Source organism: Populus nigra, chromosome 10, assembly GCF_951802175.1.
Source record: "Populus nigra chromosome 10, ddPopNigr1.1, whole genome shotgun sequence".
Classification (NCBI taxonomy): domain Eukaryota; kingdom Viridiplantae; phylum Streptophyta; class Magnoliopsida; order Malpighiales; family Salicaceae; genus Populus; species Populus nigra.
In genome coordinates, this window is record NC_084861.1 from 1196795 (window position 1) to 1204714 (window position 7920).

Genomic DNA, 7920 nt, shown 5'->3' on the forward strand with positions numbered 1-7920 from the left:
AAGTAGTTCTGGAAGCCAACACATGGATCAAGCCAAATCAGTCATCACTCTTCGCAGTGGTAAGGTTATTAAAAAATCCATTATTGAACCTTGTGAGAATGATGATGAATCAATCTCTGAGGGTAAGGAAGGGCTTGAATCTGATCATTGCAAAGAAAAGACTGATTCTCCGCCAGCACTTCCATTTCCTCATGCCATGGCCAAACAAAGGAAAGTCAATCACAACTCTGAAATCTTTGAAACCTTCAAACAGGTAAGGATCAATATACCTTTGCTGGATGCTATTAAACAGGTTCCTTCTTATGCTAAATTTTTGAAAGATTTGTGCACTATGAAGAGAAAACTGAATGTGAAAAAGAAAGCCTTTTTAGCCGAACAAGTAAGTGTCATTCTTCAGAACAATAATGCTTTGAAATATAAAGACCCTGGTTGTCCTATAATTTCTTGCTTTATTGGAGAACATAAAATTGAAAGAGCATTACTTGATCTTGGAGCTAGTGTGAATTTACTTCTATATTCAGTTTTTCAAAGTCTCAATCTAGGTGAGTTAAAACCAACTTCTGTAACTCTTTTACTTGCCGATAGATCTGTAAAAGTGCCTAGAGGAATAGTTGAAGATGTGTTAGTACAAGTCGATAAGTTCATTTATCCTGTGGATTTTATTGTCTTGGACACACAACCTGTTGAAGCATGCAATTCATTTCCTGTTATTTTAGGGCGTCCGTTTCTTGCAACTTCTAATGCATTAATTAATTGTAGGAATGGACTGATGAAGCTATCTTTTGGAAACATGACATTGGAGATGAATATTTTCAACATTTGCAAGCAACCTGGAGATGATAATGATTTACAAGAAGTAGATTTTATTGAAGAATTGGTTTATGATCAATTTGAATCTATTTTGAGTAATACTGAGTTTGATGAATTTGAAGATTTGCAAATGACTTATTCTCAGGAAGAAATCACGGATGAAAAAGGCATTGAAAATGTTGATGCGAATCTTTTATCAAGAGTGACAACAGATTCGATATCTAACATCACACCAACCGATGATTACTTTCCTGACAAATCCTTACTTTCTCTTAGTTCAATGCCTTGGTTTGCTAAAAATATCAATTTCCTTGCCTCAGGAGACTTGCCAACTCATTGGAGTACCGAAGACAAAGGTAAGTTTTTGAACGAAGTGAAGAAATTTTATTGGGATGACCCTAACTTATTCAAACATTGTCCTGATCAAATATTTCAAAGATGCATTGCGGACAATGAGGTAAGTAGTGTCATTAAATTTTGTCATTCTGAAGCATGTGGGAGTCATTTCTCGTCAAAAAAGACCATTGCGAAAATCTTTCAAAATGGATTTTATTGGCCCACCATGTTCAAAGACACACATGCATTCTGTAAAACTTGTGAAAATTGTCAAAAAGTTGATACTGGTCAAAAAGTTTTGCTTTATAATTCTCGACTCCATTTATTTCCTGGAAAGTTAAGATCAAGATGGAGCGGTCCATTTATTGAGAAACATGTGTATCCTTATGGGGCCTTTGATATTAAGAATCCAAAGAATGACAATGTTTCTAAGAGAAATGGACATCGTTTAAAAACTTACTTTGATAATTTTCCTAGTGAAAATGAATCCATTGGTTTGAATGATCCTGTAGATAAAGGTTGATTATTTTGTTTTTCTCACATTTTTGTGTTTCCTTTTGGTGTGACTCTTATTTCGCTAGTCTCTCATCCCGGTCAAATGGCAGATAACGGTACTCTGTGACTTAAGTCGGTTCTTTCAGTTTCCTATAATAGCTGATATCTGTATATATTTGTGCAATTCTTTGCTCTTTTTCCCTTCTTTGACTCTGTTCTCCAATTCTCATTTGAAAATGGACACCACTCTTGAAAAATTAAAAAAGTATTTTCCCGCTCTGCCTCAGAATGCGATTACAAAAATTTACCGTGCTAGGTGTGCAAGATTGAAGTTGTTGATGAATCATGGAATTCCTGAAGATATTCGCTGGCTGATTGAAGCAAAGGTCCGATTATTAGGTGAGTCCTCCAATTCTTTCATTTCACACATGCCTGGAACAGGTAAAAGCACTTTTGCAAAGAAACGTCGTACAAAACGACTGAAAGTCTGTCACAAATGTGCCAGATGGACTTGCAATGCAACATGTCGTTCTTTAGGAATGGTATTTATAAACCGTGAAGATAAAATACAATTCATTAAGGATGGCCTGAGTAAGGGGTCTTTAGATAATCTTTTGTTGACCCTTGAGACGCATCCTAGTGGAAATGTGCATCGTGCAATTCACGATTTATGGCCCCATTTTCATAAAGAACATGATAGACTTAGTCTTGGGAATCTGACTAAAAAAGACCCTGTTTGCCAGTTTTTAAGAAAACTGGATGGGAAGCCTATCCCCGACCCATAGAGGGCGTTTAAGCCGTTCTTGGACGTAAAACCAAGGGAAGATGTGAGCCACAATCACAAATACCTGTACATACACATGCTTTTTCAAAATAAATAAATAAATAAAGAGAGAGAGTGTGTGAGACTCCAGCTGGCCTACATATAGGTGGTATGATTGCATCTTCAATTTCTCATCTATAAAATCTTCTCTTCCTTCCCCTCATTTCTACTCATCCCTTACATTAGACAGATATAGAAGTGTGTAGAAATGGCAGGTCCCTCAAGTTATCACATAAAAAATATTTGTGTTTTCGGTGGATCCAGTCTTGGGAAGGAAATAGCTTTTTTAGAAGCAGCAAATCATCTTGGTCAGGTACTAGCTGAGAAAAAGATTCATTTAGTGTATGGGGGAGGCAGCCTTGGGTTAATGGGGGGTGTGGCAATAGCTGCATTTTTAGGAGGTAGTCAAGTTTTAGGGGTCGTCCCCGAAGCTTTAACAAAAGGGGACATCATTGGAAGAACAATTGGAGAGGAACTACAGGTCTCCATAATGTTTGATCGAATGAATACAATGTTTAACCATGCTGATGCCTTCATTGCCTTACCAGGTGGTCTGGGCACATTGGAAGAGATCTTTCATATTTCCTCTTGGGCCCAACTTTACATTCACCATAAACCTATAGGTTTGCTCAATGTTAATGGTTTTTATGATACTTTGTTGTCTTTTCTTGATCAAGCTGTGGAACAGGAATTTCTAACATCTTCGGCACGACAAATCATAATCTCTGCTGCTACGGCTGAACAATTGATCGACAAACTACAATCTTTCACCCCTGTAATTGATCCTTCCATGAGTCGCATCAATTGGTCAACTACAGAAAGCCGTAAAAATCTTAGATTGGATTTGAGCCTTCGTTTGTGAATCCTTGTCTTTTGGTTTTATTTCTAACATAGTATTTTGTTCTGTTATTTCTTATATTTGTTTAAGTGTGTTTCAGGTTTGTCAGTGTTCGTTGTTTCAGGTGATGTCTTCTATACTCTATCTTTCTACCTTAGGACATTGAGGACAATGTCTCGTTTTGGTTGGGGGGGAGAGGGTAGTAGTATTTTTTTTTAAAAAAAAAAAACTAACCAACTAACTGTTTTTGTTTTAAAAACCATTTGGCAAAACTGTTATTACTAGGATGGCAGAGTAAGGAGGAATGACTCTTGAGACGCATTTTAGTAAACATTTTCTAATGGTTATTTGCAATATTCATAACAAGGCCTATTAGAATACTTCTTGAAATATTCAGGTTTACAAACTCTCGCATTGTTATCACTTGGTTCTGCTCATATATTCATTTAACAAATATTCTTAAACCTTCATTTTCACACACACACTTTAACATATGATTGTGGGTTGCACATTGGATTATTACATTATTTATGTTCTTTTGTTAAAGGTAACAACTAAGGGATAGGGATAGTTTATAATTTGCAAAAAAGAAAAAAAGAAAAAAAAAGAAAAAAAAGAAAAAGAAAAAATGAGGATAATAAAAACGTAGATAAGTTTGGTTTCGTAGCCTCCCTAACCTAAGCAATTAAGCCCGAAGGGGTGTTTTAACACCTAATACCCTAAAGTCAACTGACTTGGGAGCTATTGGCCCAAAGCTTGTTACATGGGTTAAGGAGAAAAGCTTAAGGGAATCAAACATTGCACTATCTACGTATCAGTATCTGCAACCCGAGTTACTAAGCTTGTAGGGGTGTCTCAACACCTAATGCCCTAAGATCAACTGGTCTGGGAGTCATTAGCCGAAAGCTCGTTACATGGGTTAAAGATGCATTGTGTTTTATGTTATATGTATAGATATTAAAAAAAAAAGAGTAAAATAAAATAAAACAATCCCAACCCAAGGAAGTTAACATTAAACATTAGAACAAAATATTGTTTTCTTCCAATAAAAGCCCCATCATCTATGTTTCATACATTGAGCACATAAAAAGGAAGGTTTATTAATATTTTGTTTAAGAGATATTGAGCAGATATACAAAATTTAATGAGAGTTTGTTTATCTGGATAGATTAATGGAAGTTGAATGATGAATGCCTTGCTTTGTGGAATTTGCAAATTATTTTTTCTATTTTAACGCTTTAATTACTAGGGACTAGTAATAAGCTGGTTGGGGGGTGTGATTAGTACTTAAAAGTACATTTTTATTAAGGTTTTATATCATCATTTTGCACTTGAAGTATCAATAACTCCTTAACTAAAGCATGTTTTATAATAACATATCTAATTACATAAGATACCTTTAATTTATGGTAAATGTTAATCTTAAATGCAGGCCTATCACATAAATGAAAGAATTGATTGATAAGTTGAAGTACTGAAATTGAAAGGACAAAAAGATGGCCGAAGAGATGCTGGTGCAGTCCAAATTGGAACACAGTTCTGTAATTGGGTCATATCTGGAGCTGTAGATCTTGGATTTAGGTCCATTTTATATGGATAAAAAGATAAGACATAGGCCTACAACTTTCATGTGGAGCCCAAGATTTAACAAGGCCGTTTTCAAGTCCAAATTGTAGCAACAACAAAGAAGTCTGAATCTGTCCTGCAGCCCAGACACTGTTCAGTGTTCAGCCCATATCTCAAGTTCTAGAAGTCCAAATGATCTCAAATTGTTACCCTGGAAAGATGAGACAATTTCCTAGAACTTTCATGATTCAAGTTTGTTCAAATTATGACGTCATCAATGACGTTTTTGGCAGACAAGAAGATAAGAATTGTCACCAAGTCAAGATGTGGCCACCCACTCATCAATTAGTCAACAAATCAATAGTTCCAAATTTTGGCCTATAAAAGGAGGCATTTGCCATGTATTTAGGCATCTTGGTTTTCAGATCAAGATCATGCTCTTGCTCTCTCTTTATATTTTGTAATGCTTAAGTTTTGCTTATATTAATCTCTTGCTTATGCTTTTCATTTCCTTTCCTTGTTTATTTATGTTTCTTTTTTTCATTATGTCTAGCTAAATTAATTATGTCAAGGTGAAAAGGGTACACTAATGGTGTAAGAATAAGTATAATATAAACTTAACATGGACCTTAATGTTGGATACTAACATGCTTTATATTTGCTATCTTGTTCACTTATAATACTTTGCTTGTTAAATGGTTAATCTAGATTTATGTTGTATAACATTTGATACAACAAATACTTGGCACTTTCATAGCCCATACTGTATGGTATAACCGACACCTGAGCTATGAAAGGAACTTGATTTGTTGTTAACATAAGTTATAATCATGAATGTCTGACAACATTTACAAGTATTAGCATTATTCGAATAAGATAACTAATGTAATCATGTTAACAATTTATAATCTGATTGGAACCTCCTTGTGTGTGGTTTCCAATTGAATAATAAGGGTTTTTACTATACTTGTTTAAAATACCATTAGTGGATCCTCTAACCTTGACATTTGTTGTTATCATTGTTTAATCCTTACGTTAATCTACCATCTCAAAGTTCTCATCAACTTCTTCCTCTTCTTCTTCACTATTATTATTATCACTGTTATTGTTGTTGTTGTTGTTGTTGTTGTTATTGTTACTTTTGTTTTATTGTTATCTATAATTTATACAAGTAACCTCCCTGTGGTTCGACCCCGGTCTTGCCGGGTTATTTATTACTTCGACACTCCTGCACTTGGGAAAAGACATCAATCTTTTGGTCGTGTCATGGTCATCTTAAACTCGGTATTAAAAACGCGTTTAAATCTAGGAAATATGATCCGGTAAACATAAAGGGTATAATGTGAACTTGTAGCCTGAAAAATTGATAAACTAGTGATTAATATAGGGAATTTTTATAAATGTAAGGTGAAAACATTTAGAAAAGCAATTTGAAATTTTATAACAAATTAATGTATGGTTTTACCCGTGAATAACTCTAATCGCCGATATAAGCCTATGTATGATCGCACAGTTTTAACCCGGAAAGGGATGAAATTTAGGACTAATTTTATTATAAATATAGATGTAAGTTCCTAATGCATTATTTTGGAAATATTGATGATTTGAATAGGTAAAATAATACATAAATTTAGATTTTAGCGTAAAAATTACTTGTTGGCTAGTTTTACATCATCAGACATAACTTTCTATTTGATCGTTGGATCGGGTTAAACATTTACAAGTTGTCTCTTGACATGTCATTTGACTTTAGATTAAAATTATATGCTAATCAGAGTCCAAAAAGGCCTCATGATAGTGCTGGGATTCAGGTAAAATAACATGTGGACAATAAATGAGGGTAAAATTGGAATTTCAGCAAACAACTCTTCCTTTTCCCTTTAAAAATTTTGATGTGCATCTGTGAAGAAGAAGGAGGCCAAGAGTCTTCATTTTCTTTCTTTTCTTCTTAATATATTCTTATTCTTTCTTAAGGATGGTGTAAGGGGGTGAAAAAGAAAGATTGGAGGGAAAAGAGACATACATGAAGGCATAAAAATTAAGGAGAAAGGAAGAGATAGGGAGAGAGGGACAACTGGAGAAAGAGAAAAGGAGAGAAACTTGGAGGAGGAAGGAGAAATTGGAAACATTGGTTTACAAAGCAAAGGTTTAAGCATCCATCTTACTTTATAATGCATCTTTAAACCTTAATACTCTTATTAATTTAAGTAGTTAGCATGTTAGTGTTGAATTTTAAATTTTTACTTAATTAGGGTTCTTAAATGATTTTAGGGAATTACAAATTACATTTAAAATCATGTAAATGAGCTAGAATAATTTAATAATTATGTGAAATCACTTGTTATTGAAGTAGAAAACTTGGTGAATTAATGGCGAAAGAGGTCGTCTAAGTAAAAAAGAATGAAATGATGAATTTAAGTGGGTTTAATATTTATAATTGTGCATAATTATGCATTGTAGCATAATTCATATGATTATTGAAATGGAATTAAATATTGAAATTGAATATGATTAAATGATGTATGTACTTTTTTTTTATTAAATGTAAGTATTGTATAGATCAAAAAGAGCAAGACAAGCTTGCAGTACAAGCTGGAAACCAGCAATACAAAAGTCATACAAATGCAGGCAAAGGGAACAGGCTCCCTTGAACAAATCATAGAAGATCAACGGGAACAGACTCCCGTGAACGCTAAAGGGAACAAGATCCCAAAACCAAATAGCATGAACATCCCTCATGCAGGGAATAGACAAAACAAAAACAAAAAGCCTAGAGGAACAGGCCCCCACTAAGCTGAACCAGAAGCAGCCAAACAGCAAACCAGCTCCAAGACAGCCTGGACCAGCTGATTTAAGTGACAGTACCAAAGGGAACAGATTCCCTAGAGATCCAGCTGTGAGCCGGCATGAGACCCCACAGCAGTGAGCCATATATAAAACCGTGAATCCAGTAATGAGCCAGCATCAAGCCGCTGACTTTAAGCCATTGGCATGCAACCAAAACCCCACTAGGGCACACCAGGACAGTAGGAGACCCCACAACAGAGCTCAA